We start from the raw sequence: 24,281 nt of genomic DNA on the forward strand, positions 1-24,281 counted from the left end.
GCATACACTGGTCTAAAAGGCAAGTGTGTCAGAAGGCTGGTGCCTTGGGTTGAAAAACACCCATGTCAAGATAATTTCCAGCTATTTCCTAACAAATGGTCCTACCACATTTGATAAAAACTGGTTCTGTCACTGTAGAGAAAAAAAAAGAGAAAAGGTCTTCCAGCTGGTTAATGCTAAGGAAGCCACAACAGTGCCAGGGAAACTACCATTTACAAAATTTTTATAGTGCAGGAATGGGCAAACTATGGTTAGCAACCAGATTTTATCTGCTTATTTACATTGTAGGGTGCGGTTCTATTAAGTTACTTATCTGGACCATGCCCTGAACAAAGTTGCCCAGTCCTGTGCTCCTGTGAAACATTCATAGGTCAGTTGAAAACACATTACATTACAGTTGCTATGGAAGCCATAACAAGTCATGTGAAACATTCATATCAAGTTTGATCAAAATTGGTTCAGCCATTCTAAAGAAGTTGAAAACACACATTATGGTTGCTATGGAAGCCATAACAATGTTCACTTAGGTTAATGCAATTACATGTATAATAACATTTCAGTACATATGACCTATTGATCACCACCCTCCACCCTGACCTCTGAGCAGGGATCCAAATAATACTGTTGCTGCAGATGACTAACATATATGAACAAGTAAAATACCAAGTTTGGTCAAATTCCACACTGTCCCAGGAGTCTAGTAATGGCCAGATAATAATAATGATAATAATAATAATAATAATAATAATAATGAGAACCTTGTATAGCATCTAATCTTTAGAAGCTCTAAGTGCTTTACAACATTAGATAGCACCTATAACATAAAAAAACCCATATATAATGATATTATTACATAAAAAACAAACACCATGAAATTAAAAAACATAAAAACATGCTGAAAATATTTAAGGTAGGGAACATTATTAGGTCTTTAAGTTTGTTCTTGCAGTTGAAATAAGTGAGTTTTAAGAAAACTCTTGAATGGGATCACTGTGTCTTTGTGTCTAAGTTAACTGGGCAATTCATTCCACATTGCTGGGACCTGGTATGCAAAAGAACGTTGTCCATATGACTTCATTTTCGTAGTGGGAATAATGAGTATAAGAACGTCATAAGAGGAGCGTAAGTATCTTGCTGGTGTATACACATGGGTGAGGTCAGATAGGTATGTTAGACTGAAGTCTGTCAGTGAAACATAGGACAGACAACAAATTTTGCATTTGATTCTGGATTGAATGGATAGCCAGTGTAGGGTACAGAGCAGCGGGGAGGTGTGCTCTGATCGTGGTACTCTAAGTATGATCCGAGCAGCTGTGTTTTGAACTTTCTGAAGTGTCTGAAGTAGATACTGAGATGAAACAGACAGAATTTGAGTTACAATAGTCCAGTCTTGAAAGTACTAATGAACATACAAGTGTTTTAGTGGTATCAACTGAAAGATATTTGCGAATTGAGCTGATGCGTCTCAGCTCAAGGTATGCAGCCTTGCATATGTTCATGACATGTTGGTGCAACATGAGAGTACTGTCCAGAGTGATACCTAGGTTTCATACTGTGTGAATATAATGTTGGTGTTACTGATATTTATTGTTTGAGGTAAAGGATGTTACTGAGAAAGTCTTTTTGCTGTGATCAGAATGGCTTCAGTTTTATCATCATTCATCTGCAGCTTGTTACGTGTCATCCATAATTTCACATCAGAAATGCACCTCTCTACACCTTGGATGTTAGCATCAACTTCATTTGGGTGGCTAGATTTGTATATTTGGGTGTCATCATCATACAATTGGTGAGACACTGGATGATGATCTATGACACTTGAGAGCGACTGAGTGTATAAAATGAAGAGAACAGGTCCAAGAACAGACCCCTGTCGAACCCCACAACATAGATCAACTGGGCTGGAGTGTATTCCATTTGCAGAAACAATTTGGGTCCTGTTGACCAAGCAGGATTTGAACCACAATAAGGCTGTATCATGAATGCCAAATACATGCTGGAGATGGTGAAGTAATATATCATGGTCTATTGTGTCAAATGCTGCAGACAAATCAAGGAGGGTGAGGACTGTAATCTTTCCGCTATCCAACGCAGAGAGAATGTCATTAACTACTTTTAGAAGAGTAGTTTCAGTACTGTGGCAAGGACGATATGCAGATTGTACATGGCTAAAAAGAATTTGAATTCAGATGAGATATAAGCTGGGACAGAACAACCTTTTCTAAGATTTTTTATATGAATGGGAGATTAGAAAAAATTGGGTGGTAGTTCTTAAAATTGTTATGGTCGAGTGTTGGTTTCTTCAGCAGAGGCTTTACAATGGCAGTTTTGAAAAATGATGGGAATTCCCCTGATGAGAGAGAGGTATTAATAACATCAGTTAGTGAAGGCAATACTGGACCTAAGCACTCAAGCAGCAGTGATGTTGGAATTGGATCAAGTTCACATGACTTTGGTGCACTCTTCATCACGACTGTATGTACTAAATCCATTGAGACAGGTTCAAATGCTGCTAATGGTTGCCACTGAAATTCTGTATCACAACTTTATGGTGACAAGTCAATTTGTGGGGAAGGGGATCACATTATCATATATATATATATATATATATATATATATATATATATATATATATATATATATATATATATATATATATATATATATATATGATCTTGTTTATCTAGAAATTATTCATTTATGTTATAAGATCTGAACATTAGTGGTTGTATTACTGTTGTGTCCATTCTTTCATCTGGGTTGGAATTTATTCATTCAAATTATTTAATTCAAGTTATTCTTCTCTGGAAGTACAACATGCTCAGAAATAACATCATTGGAAACAGAGACTTGGATTTATAATGAAATTCAAATAAAGACATATTCTTGGATTGTATTATTGTGATTCAACAAAAGATTGTTGGCACATCATTACAACACAGGCAATCACAGGCATATCAACACTTCCACTGTTGGATTTACTTTGAAATATCACTAAACTTTAATCAGAACTTTAATCATTAGGACTTATGTTAGAAATTCTAGGATTATTTGGGATTTAATTTGCAATATTGTTAAGTTCTTAAATTTTTCACTTTGTATTCAAGGGAAATAAATTATTTGTTGAATTTTACAAAACTTGTTGATTCTGCACTTTTCTATTACTTAGTTTAAGATTGTAGTCATAATAAGTGGTTGTTAGGTTTTGTAGGTCAGAGACATGATACTGTATATGTGATGTGTATAATGGACTGTGTCATTCAAGTTATGACCAATACTGGAACGAGATGTTTAAGTTATCTAAATGTTACAATAATACAACAGAATGAGAAATGTTTAAGTTATCTAAGCATTACAGTACTATAAAAACCTTTTTCAACTTACCACTGTAAAGATGTAGAAAATAAAGCAAATTCCACAGAACTGTTTTGTCTCTTATCTGCTCTGCCATGACATAATCCTAAAATCCTGCAAAGTATACAGAGCAAGAAAAGTAGGTCACTGTCACTTACTTTTGCCTGTAGTGAGTAGTATCCTCCAAGATGAATACATTCATAAAGTGACAGGACTAAACATGTAGAGAAGTGCACATTCTGGATACTTATGTTGATGCCAACAAAAAACTGATGAAGACAATGTCTAAGCCAACAACATAACTGTCATGAGATGTATGAATGAAAATGAGCAATAATTCAATTCATCTAATAATAATAATACAAGAGCCTGAGTGCACAGACAGTAGCTGTCTGGTAAAATCCCTGTAATCTTGTACAGACCTTAATATCGCCTATTTTACTGTCATTTACTTCAAAACTGAGTGAGTCAAATATTGACAGTAATTTAAAAATGCTGATTATTCTATAGGAATCCCTGGTATGACTCATATCAATGACAATGCAGCACCAGGAACTGAAACCAATAAAGTAGAAGAACCTTGAAAATATTCTATCATCTACTAAAACATTAAAGTCTGTGGGTTTATCACTGCCACAAATGGCAAGGATGCACTGTCTCTTAAGTTAGTTGAGACGTTATCATTGTCCTCTGTTCAAGGTCAACTGTCATTAGTTGGTGGCGTGATGAAGTTATCTTTCCAGACAAAGGCAGTGGTGACATCAGCCATGCAATGATTTTTGTTTTAATGACTCTTGTAGTTAGATGAAAATTAACACAAAATGGAACAATACGCACATCAGCCTGTGCAAGCTACTGTACCATGGAGTGACCTTGGGCAAGTCACTTTATTTCAATTGCCTTGGCAACAGACAACCTATCCATGTTGCAACAGTATAAAACACTAACCTAAACCAATCCATTTAACCCATAATGTCCAAAGAAAAGTATACAAAACAAAATAATACATAATAAGTAGATGTTACATGTAACTTTCAACAAAACAAAAAAATAAATTATTTAGGGAAAGTTTCATATTCAGGCCCAGTGATTTGGTACAGTTACCTAAAACGCACCCTCATTATAAGCGTTTTATCAAAATATAAGAAAATGGCAACATGATAGCTCTGAATGATTTATAAATACATTACTTCATTCCTCCAGTTTTCTCCCTTTTCTGTACTCACAATACCACATAGTTTTCTATTCTTTTCCCCTCCTTTGACTTCTCCTTGTATGAAGCTGTAAAGAACTGCTACAATGCGTCTTTCTACATTTACTTCAAAATATCTGTATATAGCACAAGGCCTCACAGAAGACTAGTTTTGTAAAACTTGCCCTTTGAAAATAAAGACTTTATGATTATGATTATTATTACTGTAAAGACAAGATCGTACATTTAAACTGGTCCTACAGTGTAATATCACTGTGTCTCAAACTACACTGTCATTAATTCTTTCTGAAAATAAACATCACAAGACAGCCGTTTTAACCTCAGCATTATTCTTCAGGCTTCATGTGTCCTAAACAATTATCATGCTTGGTAAAGTATTTCTGAAGGCTGAAGGCAAGAGACCCAAGAAGGCCTTATATTGCTCACCCAGTTGACATTTGCCTAAATGCCATAAGCAAGATGGCCAGCTAGGTGCTTTCTGTTGAAATTTATTCACTGTTTTTCATTGCATATATTATGGAAACAATTATATGTTTTTTTTATCTTTATCCTCATCTGATCACCAATCAACATTATTCATCATTTACAAAAATGCCCTTAAGCCAGGAAACTTTATGTCAACGTTCATCATAATCTTTTCTGCACTTTCCTGAGATAAAGTTGTGTGACTGTTAATATTCCTTTAGTAACAACAGCAACACTGGATGGCAGAGTGGCATAATTTGTATTAAAAGAATAATCATAATGGAATTCAAGCAAGAACACTTTCTGTCAAATCTGGTCAAATTCTGTAAAGCAGTTACTTGGAAGAAAGGTTTTTCTGTTTCTAGTAACAGCATCCATATCTGATGGATGATTGGCACATTGTATAAAGTCAATTAAAGGAGTTCCATTTTTAGAAATGGCAGTCAGATCTGACAACAAATCAACATTATTTATACAGGTTTTAAAGCAATCAAAATGATTTCTGTCAAATCTGGAAATGTCTTGCTGAGTAGTTTCTGAAAGACAGATTAAAGTATTATACTTTTAATAATGGCAGCCATTTTCAATAGCAGACAGCCATGATTTGTACCAAGCTGAAAGGTCTTCACCAGGATGATATTATCAAGTTGGTCAAATCCTAATGAGTGGTTTTGGAACAGATATAATTTGAAGCTTTTCTATTTCTAGAAACTTTAAACAGTTGTACAAACAAATTCAAGTGCAGTACAAAATTCTTTGAAATGGCACTGAACCTGATGTCATGGTTAGAAACTCATTCAACTTCACTCATAAACTCAAGGCATACAAGTTTGGCTGCATCTATAAATGATACATTGGAAGGGTGGAACAAGTTATTAAATTCTCATCACTCAAGGTATTCTTCAGATATATCCTCAAATTGGCTTTGATACAAATCCATTCATACTACCTTGTGTTCTCATAATCACATACCACTGCAGTCAAGTCCTCTGCCCTCATAATCCAAGTGCTGACTATCAACTTGTTTATTGGAATGTAGATACAGGTACAAGAAAGTCTGGTCAAAATTCACTTATATAAGTAAAAGTCACTGTGTTCATAACATAGGTCAAGTACAAAAATGCAAACAATAACCTTTTACTTGGCTTCAAGGTCAATCAGGTCTGGTTTTCTAAATCCTTCATGAAAGTGCAGATAGGTTAGTTATCATCATGTTCATTCTGAACCAACAACATATTGCAAAAAGTATATTTTTACAGAAATATATCATATTCAGGTGTAAAAAATCGGGTCTCAAAAAATGTTTTTCCCTTTGTATTTTTTAACACAAGGAGAAAGTCCAGATTATTTCATACCATTGTATAGCTACATCTGTCTACTTTTCTGTAATACCAAAAATGTTGGTGTATGTTAAATGACATTGACGCTACAGAGCTCAGAAGTAGGGTACTACCTCCTGACACATAACTGAATTCACTCTGGAAAATTAGAGGATCTGTTAAGGAATTTTTTTTACTTCAAACAATCTGGTATTATTTTTGGCATGTTTGATAACCAATGTGGTGATTTCTGAGTACAGAAATTTTACAATTATCTGCAACCCTGAGTTTAGCTTCCTCCAGGTGAAGATTGATTTGTATGACAAAAGGTGGAATGAAATTTGGTTCCTAAGTGCACAAGGATTGTAATTTGGACCTAAAGTTGATATTATATAAAGAATTAGATAAATCAGAGGACAATCTGAGAGCATATTTAAAAGCCAGTTTCGTCTGGATGAGATAAAGTGATGGTTCACTTGCTTTGATATAGAGGCTTTCAGTTGGACAAGTTCTAAGTTCCCTGGCAATGTGCAAGTTACTAATATCATAATGAATCAAGCTGGTATGGTTTACAAGCTGGTATAGATACATGTAGCCATAGTCAAGTTCAGATCTAACAAAAGTATTGTACAGTCAGGGTAAAACCCTCCAGTCTGCTCCCCAATATGCACTTGCCATTACTCCTAACATTTAGCTTTGAAGTATCTACTTATAGTAGGATAAAAATAAGCTATTTCAAACTATTCCCCACTGACTTGTCACCCAAACATACAGTACTGTAATCAGTATCCCTTAATCCAATTAAGTTCATATTCCTACAATTCATCTCAACATATGCCCAAAATAGAATAAAATATGCCATACTTCAAATATTTAGGTATTTATTCTAAATTTTTATATTGTTTTAAACATCTGACATAAAGACCTGCCTTCCATTACTGTATTTACCATATATATATTGGGATACATTCAAATATTTTTTTTACCTGTCATAACTTACGGTGAAACTTTTTACCCATGTCATATGTCCCAAGAATAAAAAAAACCTAAATAAATTTGTTAAATTTGAACCACCACCACTGTATATTGCAATAAAATAGATTAAAAAATCTCCTTATCTGAAAATATATTGAAAGAATCTATCCTTGTATCATTATCATTTCTTACTTTTTTCATCATGACCATTAAAAAAAAATGTATTCCATATATGTAGCATACGCAACCATACTGTAGTAAGTGTATATCACATAACACACAACAATTCGACATGAATATAGTGTTACGAGTCTATGCTCTTAAAACAAGTAACAGAAATGAGCAAAGAGCAACAAGCTTTGTAAAATTCAGCAAACAACTTATTTCCCTTGAATACAAAGTAAAAATGTAATAAAACAGAACTTATGGTATTACGAATCAAATCCCAAATAATTCTAGAAATACAGACTCAAGTCTTAATAATTTAAAGTCCTGAATAAAATTCAGCAGAAGTCCAAATTAAATCCAAATTAAATCCAAAACTGAAGGTGATGATGTGTCTGTAGTAGCTTGTAGAGTACATGTATTGACGTGCAAAGACTTTTGTTGAACCACAGTAATATAATTTCAGGTTTGAATTATCAATAAATTCCAGTGAATGTCTCTATCCAAGGATGTTATCAGAGCTCTTTTGTATTTCCAGAGAAAACAATCACTTGAATTCAATAATTTGAAGAAAATAGATTCCTGCCCAAAATAATAACTGGACACAGCATATAATGCAATCTGATTGAGCTAGGACATAAAGCATGACTGAAAAATCCTTTCAGTTACAATATTATATAGTTTTCTACTTGACCTCTGGTAACAATTAGCATTTTCTATATATAGAAAAACTATTATCTAATGGAAAATAACCTTCTAGAATGATCCTGATGTTTACAAAATAAAAATATTAGTTCTTATTATTGACCAGAACCTGGACTACGTCAAATACACTAAGGAAATTCCAAAACCTAGACCTAGACCCAAATAAACATATTGACTTCTATTAATAATAATTCTGATTTTAAACCCATATGCAGAGAGAATAATTTAGCTATGTATCACTGATAGTTGTTTACACAGAATAAAATAAAGTCAATTCAGGTCAAGTATTATATAAACAAGTTATTACTGTGTATACTATTTACTCTGCAGACAACAATGAAAGTTTGTATCAATAATGATTCCAGATGGCAAGCAAATAGAAGCCCAGGTGGAGAATAAACACAACTTGCAGCAAGCAATAAACTCATTCTTTGAACCTACCGCCAGGATATCAAATACAAAGGTTGATTTTTTTGTAAAAAGCAAGCCAACCTCGCAATCTGACTTTTGATTCTTTTAAGTTTGCTGATATTTTTTAAAATATACGTTGGCTGATAGGAAAGCAAACTTTGGTTCCTTTTAACCAGTGTTCATGGGAAACTAAATTGAAAATTGAAGTTTATAATGTGACACAATCTAGTGCTTTGTGCATGGACATTGATGACCCTGCATCTCCCAGAAGATTAATGGAGGAGAAAATAAAAATCATTGATAAATATGTGAAGGTCAGAAGAGAGGATGGCTTCACTGACAACATGATCCTTAACATCGATAAACTCCAGTGCACTTGTGATCTTATTCCTGGATGAACTGTCGATAAGAAGTGGGTTAGAAGTGTAGGAATTCCATGAAGATAGAAAGTCTTACTTTATTCCTTGTAGTGTCTGCTTCATAGTAAATGTTGTAATATAAGTTTTCACAACATGAGGAAGCTAAGAAATATTCATGTACTAAAAGGATGGATTGTAACTGTGAAAGGGTTGGGCTGATGAGATTGTGCTGCAGTGGATTAAAGAGTTTTATCACAAGTACGCAGCTTAATAAATTTTAAATGAAATTTAAGTTTTAGTGCACTTTCTGACATGTAATTTTCGAATGAATTAAACCTCCTACAACTTACAACCAAAAAAATCCCAACAATGTGTCCCAGAACATACAGTGCACAAAAAATTACTTAAAAAATTAATTTATGGTGTCCCAATAAATATGTTGTCCCAAGATACAAAAGTCAAAAATAATAAAACTTGAATCTGGGAAATAAGTCAAAGGGATGTCAGTGTCAAACAAGTACCTATAACAGCAACAATTTCTATGAGCTTCATATCTCATCATGGCCACCTTCCCATAAAACTATTATAGTGATGTCTAATTTCCAGTATGTTTATTATTTACAGTATATACTTGCTTATATGCTGGATCAAATTGCAAGCTGCCCACACATCCAAGTTGATGCAGTTGCAAGGAATAAGCAATAGAACAAGTAACAGAGACCCTGCTCTGCTGGTGCATTGTGTGCTGATAGATCAGCACCTATGCTGTTTGTAACTGGACAGGACTTAAATGGAAGTAAATATGGTAGATTCATTTTATCAATAATTAAAGCCACCAGTCACACAGCACTACATCTATTATGTTGAACCAACACATCTAGAGATTATTCAAATCTGTACAGTAGCTGCAACAGACTCATTTGAAATTCCAAAGTTATGGATACTTCACCCCAATATTCTGCAAACATATTCTTCAAGCAATGTCGCCATGGAAATCAACTGGTATTTTCATTTCAAGAAAGGAAAAAGGTATATAACTATCTTATTGTTTTTTTTTAATGTCCTGCGAAATCTACAATAAGTCTGTAGCAAGGCAGCATTGTTCCAACATATTTCTCAGTTATCATTCCCCATTTTACACACAAACTGTATGCAACAACTGTCCCAAACCCCACTCCCCAAGCTTTATTTTGTAGTGATGAATCCTAATTTGAAAACAGTTGTGTGCTTTCATCTACAAATTATTTTATAATTATAATGACAGTAGTACAATGTATATAAAAATATTAAAGAACGTTAAGTTTGGTTTGGTGTTTTATGGCACAAAAATGTTAAGTAGGTTAATTAATGCTGAAGCCACTGGAGTAAAGGACCTTGCCAACGACACTCCATGGTAGCCGCTGATCCAGTGGTAGAATTCAAACCAACACTATTCGAGTCACACTTACTGACACAATAAATATATAGTTGCCACAGCTTCTTCCTTCATTATTCACCTATTACAACAAGCAGGTGAATGCAGTGGACCTCTTCTACCTCCTCAATCCTGTATGGGGTTTAGTGTGGTCAAACGATGAGATATACTATACTGTGGATAAAAACCGAGACATCGTTTTGTAATACAAAACTTGCCAGTGAGGCACGAAAGTCATTTTATCAATCCATGACTGCTTTATATTTAACTGAAAATGTAATTAGTTCCCATCTGCCAACACCTAATATTGATTAATATGTAGACGCATCCAACAACAATAATGTTAATGGATTTACAATATGTCGTCTGCTTGAACTGAAGAACTTGCTAAAAATCTGAATAATTATTTCTCTCAGCAAATAAGCATTAGCTGCACATTTCTGGTGACAAGTTGTCAGCACGCAAGCAAAGATCTTATGGCCTGAGGATTCTATTCTGAAGCACTTGTTGTCAACTAAACACTCAGTCAATCAGTTCCACCATTACCATCATTCTTATGGACATAAGGTCTCCAGAGTAAGGGTAAAACCATTTAAGCAAGAGAATGGGTGGGTAGGAGGTTGTCAGTTTCCTCATTCGAGAGTATTTATTTTAAAGGCTTATTAAGCAAGAAAATGGGTGGTTAGGAGGTTGTCAGTTTCTTCATTATAGAGTATTTATTTAAATGGCTTATTAAGCAAGAGAATGAGTGGGTAGGAGGTTGTCAGTTTCTTCATTCTAGAGTATTTATTTAAATGGCTTATTAAGAAAGAGAATGGGTGGGTAGGAGGTTGCCAGTTTCTTCATTCTAGAGTATTTATTTAAATGCTTATTAAGCAAGAGAATGGGTGGGTAGGAGGTTGTCAGTTTCTTCATTCTAGAGTATTTATTTAAATGACTAATTAAGCAAGAGAATGGACAGGTTGTAGGTTGTCAGATTCTTCATTCTAGATTATTTATTTAAATGGCTTAGTAACACATTACCCTCAGGAGGTTTTTGTCGTTTTCATCTGAAATTCGAGTAGGAAAGACATTTCGAAAGCTATTTCTGAATACATCCTAAAACACCAACTTCCAGGTGATCTTCGAATAACATAATGCCTAGCTGTGTTTGAAACATTGTTTTTCATTGGCTATTTGGCTCGTGCATGAGCAGAAGGGTAAAAAATGGCTTATTAAGCAACAGAATGGTTGGGTAGGAGGTTGTCAGTTTCTTCATTCTAGAGTATTTATTTAAATGACTTATTAAGCAAGAGAATGGACAGGTTGTAGGTTGCCAGTTTCTTCATTCTAGATTACTTATTTAAATGGCTTAGTAACACATTACCCTCAGGAGGTTTTTGTCGTTTTCATCTGAAATTCGAGGAGGGAAAGACATTTTGAAAGCTATTTCTGAATACATCCTAAAACACCAACTTCCAGGTGATCTTCGAATAACAATGCCTAGCTGTGTTAGAAACATTGTTTTTCATTGGCTATTTGGCTTGTGCATGAGCAGAAGGGTAACAAATTGCATTTTTGGGGGGATGTGTGTGCTAAACAGACCCATTATTTCTGTATCGAGACCACTCTTTATTCCAAATGCCCATCTTATCCTACTTTTTGGAAAGGTTCATCTGTCTGTTTGCAGTTCATAACGGTCTGCCTTAGATCTGAGACCAAAAAGTCTAAAATCTGGACACAAAATCAGATTCCGACCACAGGCGAATTTTTGGGTAGAAAAAAATTGGCTCCAAAAATGAGTTTTTTCTCTCTGTGTTTTGTAGTGCAACTAGAAATTTCAGATTATTTGGTATCTTTGTAGATCTACATCTGTCTACCTTTCTATAATACCACCCACTTTAGTGTATCATACATGACCTTGACACACACTACAGAGCTCGGCAGTAGGCTACTACCTCCTGCCACATAAACTCGTCACCAGGGTTAATGTGTTAAGCAAGAGAAAGGGTGGGTTGGAGGTTGTCAGTTTCTTCATTCAAGAGTATTTTTTTAAATGACTTATTAAGGACTGGAATATTTTTTCTCAACAGAACAAATTGTAACATGTATATTGTGAAAGCAAACTGGAAAAATAAGCTATATACAAGTGATATCTTGTTTTGCAATTCCTAAACACCATCACCCTAAAATTAGATGAGTCTCTAAACCATATGTTAACACTGTGCATATGTTATAAACTGAGGACTGTATTGCAATAAAATTAAACTTTATACAAAGTGCTACAGCTGCTACTGAAATTATTTCAAAGTCAGAAGAAAAAAAACTGGGTCTTGGGTATTAAATGCAGTAATTATCAGCCATAAGGTACAGGTAGATAGTAGAGATTACATTACACAAGACAGACAAACAGACAGACATTGATATGTATATCTAATGGTGAAGAAAATTGTAATTTTATACAAAAAGAGAAGTCATCAGCAGTTGTAGAGTGTGTAAACTCTGCAATTAAATGGAGAAAACTGTATGATTAGTTTTCATCCATGAGATGGATTGAATTATGAACAGATAAACTGACAGGTATAAAGACAGACAAGGCCACCTACGACTGAATCACAGCTAGATAATGACAAAAATCTTACCAGAACCTATAAGTCTAAAGTGCAACAAAATGGGAAAAAATTCGGAGTGCGCATACAAACAGAAAGACAGTCAATCAGAAAAGACAAGACTGTTCACAACCAACCAGGAAGAAACATGATGATCATAAGAAACTTACCACAAATGAGAAGCCATCACAGTTCCAAAGTAAAGGTCAAACTTAAGAATAAGATCAATAAAAAACAAACAAAGGCTGATCATAGCTTTATGGTAAGATATTTTATAAAAAGGTGATCAAAAAAAAAAAAAAACAAGTCAAAAATCTTTTTTGTAATCAAAAATCAATATTATGAGTAAATTGTGAAGTGCATCGGTCAAAAGGCTTGCACTAATGATTTCTTCGGAGGAGTATAATCAATAATGAAAACCAAATTTGTCCAGTTTATGGAACAGATGATGACTCACGACTGTGTTGTGCCATGCCTAGCCCATATTGAAATTCATATACTGGGAGAAACAGACAAATCACTATGGAGCTTAGGAAAAGTGAATTAATTTTCCACATACTTTATTTTAAAAAGTATATTGTGATGCCTTCAGTCTGTCTGTCTTGCTTGTCTGTTTGTCCATTACATCCTCCTATACTACTGGGGGGGGGTCACAAAACTACAGTATGTACTTGCTTGTAAGCCAGATCTAACTGCAAAATGAAATGACTCAGATCTGCAGTCTCATAATGTGCTGGGAGAATTGAGTCTAAGTAGTTTCTTTGGACTAATTAATAGAACCAACAACTAAGATTTTGATCTGCTGTTGCATCATATACTGTCAGATCAAAGGTCTATTATATTTGCAGCTAGACCCAACATATACACAAGCACATATGGTATCCTTTTCCATCAGGCATGGGAAACTTCTATCAGAGCATGGGCCAGATAAGTGAGATCTAAAGCCACACACTATAATGTACCCAAAATTTACAGATAAATATTGGTTACAGGCCACATTTTGTCAATCAATTTACAATTGCATATACACATACAGTATGCTGCCCTAGTTTGCATCTGTAGGCCATCTGCATGAGGGACATCATTCCTGGCTTCCACTCCTGGGGTAATGGGTCAGGATCATGGGTAAGATACCAATTTCAATTATAATCATATTTTCAGATATTTTTTGTCCAAATGATTAATTTATGCAGTCAATGCAAAACAACACAGCAAAGATTCTGAAGTAGCCCTGGGCTAATGTCTGGGAGTTGTGGTAAGTATGGGCATGAATGGGGTAGTGTATCAAGGGTAGTGAAATATGCAATAATAATAAGGCTGAGACCTGTGTGTCTGACCCATGATCAAACGGTTGAACAGGAATGTTGCAGAATTAATTTAGTTAGCTTCATTAAAGGATTCATCCAAAATATGAACAAATCTTGCAAGACATTTAGGAAATACAAACAAATGAAAACTATGACAAAAAAGTAAGGCCAATTTTCTATAAGTGTGACCTTAAATCAAAAGTCATGAAGACATATTGCTGAATTAACTGTCTTAGATTCGTAATGATAAATGCCCAAAATGGTGAGACTCTATCAAAGTCTTTAAGAAATATTAGAAACTGAACAAGAGTTTCTTGATGGGGCTGATGCTCCACTGGCAAAAAATATTTCCAACAATTCAAGACCATTTCTTAAATACTGAGTGTTGGGACCATCTCCGATATTCTTCAGTGATAACAAAATTTACCTTAATTTTTTTATCATTATCCAGATATAATGGATGCCAGCAGGACACCATTATAATCAACAAGGCTAGATATACTGGATGCTAGCATGACACCATTACAATCAACAAGGCTAGATATACTGGATGCCATCATGGCACCATTACAATCAAAAAGGCATCACAGAAATTTCTTTTGGAAATCCCATACTGACATGTAGTTTTCTCAGGGGGGAGTGTGTGTGTGAAATAATTCTAATTATGCAATATTTACCTGCTGCAGTTGCATAGCTAACCTATATATTGTGCCAAAAACCATCCATTCAATTGAATACATCCTCCCCCAGAGTGGAGAAAAGTCAGTATGACCTTTTGCACACCACTCCATATGTGACATGGATATGCGCAGATGGTAGATATTATCTGTCATCTTTTCAGACAACAATTACACAAGACATCAGAGCAGAGTGGGAGAAGGACATTTGGCAATAGCGGCTGAAGAATTGCGTAAATAAAATTAGTTTACCACACCACAAAAAAACCCAAAATTTTAATAGCAATTACTTCTCCGGCCACTATTGTGTAGCTTAATTTGTCAGTTGGGTAGGTAATCTGATACTCTCTTCAAACTGATCAAAACCAGAGAAACTGAGTTGTACTTGCCATAGAGGGAGTGGTCCATCTATAGAAGGCTGATGTCTCTCTGAGCCATATATTGTGCCTGAGAGTAACAAAAACATTAAACAGCATTACAGTGCTCTACCTCCCTAATGGGAAAAACAACCTATTGTTGCAATGATCAACCTCCATAATGGGAGGGCACAACCTGCAGTTGCAATGCTCTACCTCCCTAAGAGAAGGAAGAAACCCACCAGAATAAGACACAGCCAGTGTCAATAGATGAGACATGAATATTACTTCCTCGTCCTGCAGAAGTTAGAGCAAGTGGAAACGTCGTTTAAGTGTGAGGTTTTAAAAGGAAGATTTGCTCAATGGTTCACATGGGGCTTGGCAAATGACCATAAAACAAAAGATTCCATCTGGGCATAAGAGATGCAGGAAAAGTGATATCTGTCATTCTATGTCTCACTTGCCACTAATGTGGGCTTCATAAAAAGTTGTGATTTGCAATGGCATGTCATGCAGTTGCTCCAGACTAATTCTTCAGATATTGTTTTTCAAAGTTTGGTAAGAAAACAGCATTTAGGGACATACTAATTAATATTTGGATGGGAGATCAACATTTTTGAAACTAGATTTTATTTTTTAAACATATCCCAAATTCAACCATCCCTGAGAACAATATACCTTCTGCCCCTTTTGAAAAGTCTTTAACTACAGTAGAATTTGACAAACTTGAAGCCCTTCAAGCGTTTGGGTTCAAGTGTTGAATTACGAGTTTTTCCATGTTGCAGACAAGAGTGTGTGTATGTGATTTGGATTTTTAACATAATTTTTACAAAATTCAGTCATATCACTATGATGTCTGCAGTGTGGCAGTTTATAGTGATGTCTAGCACTGGGGCATCATACTGTAGACATGTAGCATGATGCCTCACCCGGTCAAATTATCCTGATACCAGGCCGACCAGTCCTAACACTAAGCTCTTACTGTTGAGTGCCAAGCATGGCAGCTGTAAGTACCATTTTTGTAAGTCTTTGGTATGACTCAGCTGGGGATCATACCCATGACCTCCCGCATCTGAGGCAGATGCTCTAACCACTAGGCCACCGGAGTGGTCTGCAGACGAGTGAACACAGAACAAGGCCCTGGAGTGATGCCAAGTGTTCATGTCACAAATTGACGAGTCTGGATCACAGACAACAGAACACTTTATAACTGCACAAAGCAAGCCACAGGAGTGATGCAAAGTATTTGTGTGATTGCAGAGTTCTCCAAGTTTACTGTATGTGGCTTCTAGCAACTAAAACAATATTCAAAAACTGGTACCCAAAATTGAAAGTGAATTCACATTATTTTTGTTTTTCTTTGTAACAAAATCACTCTTTCACAAATGAACATGCATCCTAGAATTCTAATAAGGTAGTCATTAACTATAATGATATTCTGGAGATCCATACATGTGTACTGTGTTATGGTATCTATACTTAATTTGTTTTGTTTGTTAGTTTTTTTTTCTCTATGATTATATGTATAATTGTATTTTGGACTTAATCTTGTCCAAAATCAAGTCCATGTTGTACCTGACCAGTAACATCTATTTTGTACCCACAAAATACATACATGTAGTCAATATTTCCCTATGAGCGTGGGTTAAATATTAAGATCATTATCAATAAAGTTAAATATGTTTATTTGGATTTGGATCTAGGATACTGGATTTTCTCCCATGAAGAACCTGTTCTACCTGATGTTTAATGTGTTCTTTATTATAATTTCTAGAAACAAATTTTGGACCTACATCATGGCTGGCTCTTCTTTTGTGTCTGAGTTTTTTTAAAATATAATCTTGTTTACTTAAAAAATATAAAATTTAAAATTATAGTGAATACAGACAATGACATCTTAACCACATCACAACATTCAATTTCGACCATACATAGTCTGAACTAGTCCAAACCACACTCACACTAGAGCAAAGGTCAATCCATTTTTTCTGCCTATACCGCCCTCCTCCTAGTAGAAAAAACAAGCTGGCTGAATCTCTCTTTTTGGAGCAGTTTCTGAATCTCCTGGAGTATGGAAATTTGATAGGTGGTAACCTGATTATTCTTGGAGATTTCAACTTTCACTTTGACTATCCCAGAAACCAAAACACATCAAAACTCATAGATTCCATTAATGTTTTCAACCTCAGTCAGTTAACCAACCCACCCATAAACATGGTCAAATTTTAGACTGGATTCTTCACAGACCTGATGATAACATTCTACAGTCCTCCCTGGTATCCCATGACCATGCATCAGATCACCTCTGCATTATATGCCATCTTGACGTATCAGTCCCTGACCCTCCACCTTTATCTGCTACGAAGAGAAACCTCCGTATGATAAATGGAACCAAACTAATGCACGACATCTAAGCTAACCTAACAACTTGCTTACCTCCTACAGCAGAACAACTCGATAACTGCCTGCATTCATTGCTCGACAAACATGCCCCAGCTACCAAGTGCGGAGTATCAATTCAAAAGTGTTCTCCATGGTATTGCAGTGTTAGGGACCAGCTTCGCACTGCTAAAAGAGACCACCGTAAAGCTGAGAGGCTTTGGCTTTCCACCAGATTCACTATTCATTAGCAAATCTATAAAGCCACTAAGAAGAATGTCACAAATATAGTCCATGCAGTGAAATCAGCCCACTACACTACTAAGATCATGGAAAGTTCCAGCTGAAAAGAACTCTTCGAGATTACTAACAAGCTAATGTCAAGGAACAAATCTACACCATTTTCAACTACCTTCTCTCCAGCTGACCTCCAAACATGTTTGCAAATTTCTTCCGTGACAAAGTACAAACCATTAGAGATAAGCTTGACACCACAATTTTAATTGACTCGTCGTCACCATACAGTTGGGATATAGAATTTGAGCAACAACCATTAACAGCATTTGAACCTGTCTCTATGGATTTCGTACGTACAATCCTGATGAAGAATGCACCAAAGTCATGTGAACTTGATCCAATTCCAACATCACTGCTGCTTGAGTGCTTAGATCCAGTATTGCCTTCACCAACTGATGGTATTAAAACCTCTCTCTCATCCGGGAAATTCCCATCATTTTTCAAAACTGCCATTGTAAAGCCTCTGCTGAAGAAACCAACACTAGACCATAATGATTTAAAGAACTACCACCCAGTTTCTAATCTCCCATTCATATAAAAAATCTTAGAAAAGGTTGTTCTATCCCAGCTTGTATCCCATCTGAATTCAAAGTCTTTTTAGCAATGTATAATCTGCATATCGTCCTTGCCACAGTACTGAAACTACTCTTCTAAAAGTAGTTAATGACATTCTCTCTGTACTGGATAGCGGAAAGATTACAGTCCTCACCCTCCTTGATTTGTCTGCAGCATTTGAAACAATAGACCATGATATATTACTTCACCATCTCAGCATGTATTTGGCATTCATGATACAGCCTTACTGTGATTCAAGTCCTACTTGGTCAACAGGACACAAATTGCTTCTGCAAATGGAATACACTCCAGCCCAGTTGATCTATGTTGTGGTGTTCCACGGGGGTCAGCAACACCAACATTAAATTCACACAATCAGTACGAAACCTAGGTGTTACTCTGGACAGTACTCTCACATTGCACCAACATGTCATGAACATATGCAAGGCTGCATATCTTGAGCTGAGATGGATCAGCTCAATTCGCAAATATCTTTCAGTTGATGCCACTAAAACACTTATTCTTTCATTAGTACTTTCAAGACTGGACTACTGTAACTCAATTCTTTCTGGTTCATCTCAATATCTGCTCCAGAAACTTCAAAACACAGCTGCTCGGATCATACTTAGAGTACCACAATCAGAGCACACCTCCCTGCTGCTCTGTACCCTACACTGGCTATCCATTCGATCCAGAATCAAACAAAAAATTTGTTGCCTGTGCTACATTTCACTGTCGGACTCTAGTCCAACATACCTATCCGACCTCACCTATGCGTATACACCAGCAATAAAGTCCTCATTATTATTATTATTCTTATATTATACTGATTAATTGGAAGACTGTAAGCACATCATCACACTTCAGGGCACTAGTAGATTAGTACATTCAAGATGATAATCACATCAACACCTTCAATACTGGATCTTATTTCTAACAGCGCTGAATTTAATTTGAACTTTATTCATTAGGACTGGTGATAGAACATTTTGGTCTAGTTATGATTTAATTCACAATACATGTACTGTTAAGTTCTTCTTAAATTTTCATTTTGTATTCTAAGAAAATAAACTGTTTGTTGAATTTTACAAAACTTGGTGGTTTTCACTCTTTTCTGTTACTTAGATCAAGTCCACAGAGCTGCAATAATTGTGACACAGGTGAGGCTGCCTTCAACCAGGGTATATTACATTATAACAAGCGCCATGATCACAAATTACAATGGTCCTACAATGAATAAAGTTCAAACACTTATGCAGAGATGTACATGTGTACAGTGATACAGGTGAGGCTGCCTTATACTGGTATACTTTATATTGCAGCTAGCAGAATTATAATAGTCTGTCACTGTTACGTAAGGAGAAACATGCAAATGTACTGTAATACAAGTGTGTTTGCCTTATACCAAGGTACATTGCTTTCCAAAGAAACAACAGTGTGATCATGAATTACAGGGGATAGTATTGTTTTAACCATTGAAGTAACCGTCATTTGCAGTCAGAATAGTTTTCTTCTTTTGTATTCTATACTTTGGTTTTCTGTAGAGGTTAGTCGATTGCATATATGCATAAAAATATGCAAACTTTGACAGCAAAAATCCATGAAGTGCCATAAATCTCTTTTCTTATGAAACCACAAAATTAAGATGCATAAAAACAAATTAAACCATAGTATTAGAATTTCTGGATCCTGCTGGATACCACAATGCGAATGTCACTGACAAAGATGGTGAAAAGAACTGGCTCAAGAACATATCTTGAAAACCACCACTTTTAGCTAGCTAAAGTGAAGACTCCAATTCCATAAGAAACACATTCCAAGTTCTGCTGTTAAACCAAACCTTGATATAATCCCTTAAGGGACTCTGATTTCAGATTACTTTTGGTTTACTGTTCACTGTCAGCGAAATTCCATTGCAGGTCTTAAAGTAGATATCTGGGAGAATTATGTGCATTTCACCCTGTTAACATTTGAACCAATTTTAACACTGGTATGAAAGTCAATATCTAAAAACCAGAAGTTATTGCTACAGTTGAAATTTTCCCCACAAATGTTTATAGAAAATCTATATAAACCATTGACATTTTAAACACATACAAGATTGGACACTTGATCATTTTAAATTGGGAATAGCATGTACCGGTGTATTGTTATGAGTGTTGTTGTACAAGCTGATGCAAACAAGCACAACATTGTAACGAACTGTAACAAAACTCTTTATTTTTTGTGCAGACTTCCATAACACTGTTGAAATTAGCTCAGATGCTAACCAGATCAAGTTACACACTTTCTCAAATACTCTTTCCAGAACCTGTACATGGATTTCAATGTGGATGAATACAAGTAACCCTCTGGTCTAAGTCTCTTGAAGGATTACCTAACGTCAAGCAGATGCATAATACTAAACCAAAGATCAGTGCTAAAACCTTTAATAATTTTAATAAAGAGCATAAACCTCTTTAATTTTCTTTTCTTTCTCAACTTTAATTCATATATAGCATTATACATTGCCTTCAAGTGCTACTACAGCTATGCATTATGACACTTGCTATACAATAGGGGCTTTGAGTGGCCGAGTGGTCTAATACAATATGTATTTTGAATATTCCAGCAGTCGTACCAATACTGTATTGGAGTATTCCAGTAATGGCCAGTCTTGAGTGGCCGAGTGGTCTAATGCAATATGTATTTTGAATATTCCAGCAGTGGTACCAATACTGTATTGGAGTATTCCAGTAATGGCCAGTCTTGCCCAAGTTAAAAATGTTTTTGGTTCAGATCAATTTTCTATTTGTGCTGTTTCACAGTTTGGTATTTAGGATGCTAGGAAAGCGTAAACAATAAAAATGTCTACTCTAAAATTAACTTTTGGTTTTCTGATGTAGACTATGATACCAGTATTGAAACAAGGTCAGATGTTATTCTGGTCCAATGCCTACAATTCTCCCTATACTGTGAATCATTCTGCAAAGCATTACGAATGATAGCCATGTACATAGTTCAGTGAATTTTCAGGTTAGCTTCATCAAATGTAGCTAAAAGTAACTAATTTGTTTTGCATACAAATTATTTAAACACCATTCGATTTGAAATAGAGCATAACACATCACATACATGCTAAAACAGGGTGGTCTGTCTAAATTCTTCTATGCCACCACAATCTTTGGAAGAGTCAATTTCTTTATTAAGAAGAGTACAGCTTTCCTATTTAACTAAATCTGGCCATAATGTAGTCACCTCTAGGGTTGAAATGATATACCTGTGCCACATATCGATAGATTCATGATTATGATACAATTCTTTTTCGATGCACATATTAACTTGAAGGTCTTTCCATCTATAGGACACACGGTACTAATGGTATGGAAAAATGGGAACCAGCCTGGAAACGGGGGAACCTAAAATAGAGTATATATGGGTTAGGCTGACCAGGATTGGTCAATAATGTAAATTATGCTGTAGGAAAAAGAACCTTTAGCGAGCTTATCCTAGTTGCAAGTGAAAAAAAATAGAGACATTTTTTTTATTGATGGAATTTCAGTCTTTCAACAATCTTGAGTTTGGAACAATCATTACTAAAATTAGCACCTGACTCTTTGGTGCAGAATTGAAAGCACACGTTTCAAACACATGCAGGTCCAGAAAATGCCATGGCTCATATCCTTTCCTCTACACAGAAGCTGACATCCAGGTTTCATCTATACTGATAAATATAGGTTTAACCATGAGCACTCAAAAATTTTACGTTATTCAATTTTTAATATCATGGGGTTTGCATAGGTTTACTATGGAAACTGAATTAGTACAGCGAGTCCTATAAAGATCCTTCACTGGCAGGTGGTGCCCTTTTATGTGATTTATTGGTTGTATTTCCAGTTTTCACATTACAGACAGACATATACATGTACTTTGCATCTATTTATATGCCATTCTCATCCATAAATAGATAACAAAAATACTTTCAACCGAACTACCTGTTAGCTGGCAATAATTTGGATTCAACATTTTATGCCATTGAATGCTGCTCCATTTGATAAGATGCAGGACTGACTTCAGCCACCAAGACAGGAGTATTTTGATCAAATAAATATCTTGACTTCTGAATTTCATTCTTTTCATTCTTATTTATTCACTTTACCTTAATCTCAATAACGAAATATAGTTTTGTAGCACATTATCCCTTGGGGCTAAATTGTTTGAGAAAAGAAATAAAAATTGCATTCTATTTTTAAGTTGTCTGTATTTGAATTTGGTTTGGTATTCTGCCTTTGCTACATTTGCTGAAACAGTGACTGATTTGCATGCAGTCTAATTTTGTCCATCCAGCATGCACATTAGACTTGTATTTAACACCATTTTCGTCCTCAAAATCACTGACTGGTGTCTCCATTAAAACTTCTTTGATGCAATTTCAAACTACGATATAATGTTTGTTCCAGGGCACAATGTGACATTCAAATTTAATTTATCAACCATTCATGGCATGTGACTAGCAATGCAATCGACCTGCAGAATGAACTATACCACCATCTTTCTAGGGTCTGCAAACAAATTTTCAAGCTTGAAGCTTGAAAAAAAATATTGATGCTCTTATGTACTGACAAATTAAGCTTTATTATAGTCAGTATCCATTATATTTGCTGCAGCAAATATATTATCTGAAGATAATAAAAAATATTTTAAAAAATCCCAGCCCACCCCCAAAGCCCCTAGGTCTTACCGTCATAAAACAATAAAATGTGGCAGACAGCAGCTTGCTGCATAGGCACTCGTTTCTGTCAGTACAAATGATGAGAAATACTAACACGCTCACTGTTTTTCTACCAATCAATTCCCTTCTCTCCTCCTGACAGAAAGAAGAGTATTGTCAACATTTTCCTCCTTTCGTTTATCACAAGCACTCGTCAGTAATATGGGGGGAAACTAATTATAGCATCCTCCCCAAGTTAACTAAATGTATGTGTTGTCATTCTACTTACAGAAACAAGTGTCCGTTTCATTTTTTGTTCTTCTGACATCTGCGGAAACGAGTGTCTGATGCTCGTGAAATTGGAGCTACGAGTTTCGCTCAATGCTAGAAACTTAGCAGCTCAAACTCTAAATAAATTTTGCAATACTGCGTTCTAAAGAAAATAAAGTGCTGTGCACTATTAGTATTATATTTGATTGCGAGCTTATTTGAAACTCAGAGATACTTACTTTTTCTGTAATTATTTCACCGAATCATTGTCGGCTGTTTTCAGACAGATCAAAATGGAGTTGTCACATGATCAATATTAATCCCACGTGATTTGTCTATATCTATTTGAGATGGATACATCAGCTTGCATTCACCAGTAATGCAATCGTCCACATCAAACGGTTTTTACCTATTGCCACGCGACTCTTCAAGTAACGGAATGTACTGAAAACAGAAAAAAAAACAAATTGTAAGAAGTTTGTTTTTTATTATGTTTTAAAATGACTTGTCAAAATAACAACGACTGTAGGTATTCCACGAACTTTATATTTTGGCCCATGTGGCCCACGGTTTTGAAGGTGTTGGACCACCCTGTAATAGACCATGCGCCGTAATATGAAACAAGAATTTTTTTCTCAATAAAATTGTTACAAATGGACAGGAAAGAAACAGAAAAAGCTATATGTATTTTATACTGTATACTCTGTTACTTAATTTTCATTTTTGTTGACCTTGATAAATTGATGTTTGTCTTGTTTTTGTTTGTTTGTTGGTTGGTTGTT

The 24,281-nt window shown here is 35.3% G+C and overlaps 1 protein-coding gene across 3 annotated transcripts in view; it reads right to left on the reverse strand.

Annotated features, from left to right (window-relative positions):
• LOC149791848 (TBC1 domain family member 5-like) overlaps positions 1–23,804 on the reverse strand; it is a 151,261-nt gene extending 127,457 nt beyond the window's left edge. For all 3 annotated transcript variants that reach the window (XM_089970356.1, XM_089970357.1, XM_089970355.1), the window contains exon 1: positions 23,739–23,804. The gene's annotated coding sequence lies outside the window, so the exon portion shown is untranslated. The remainder of the gene's footprint in view (positions 1–23,738) is intronic.
• Positions 23,805–24,281: the final 477 nt, after the last annotated feature.

The sequence above is a fragment of the Sinohyriopsis cumingii genome, chromosome 9 (genome assembly GCF_028554795.1).
Source record: "Sinohyriopsis cumingii isolate HCF-2022 chromosome 9, ASM2855479v2, whole genome shotgun sequence".
Classification (NCBI taxonomy): domain Eukaryota; kingdom Metazoa; phylum Mollusca; class Bivalvia; order Unionida; family Unionidae; genus Sinohyriopsis; species Sinohyriopsis cumingii.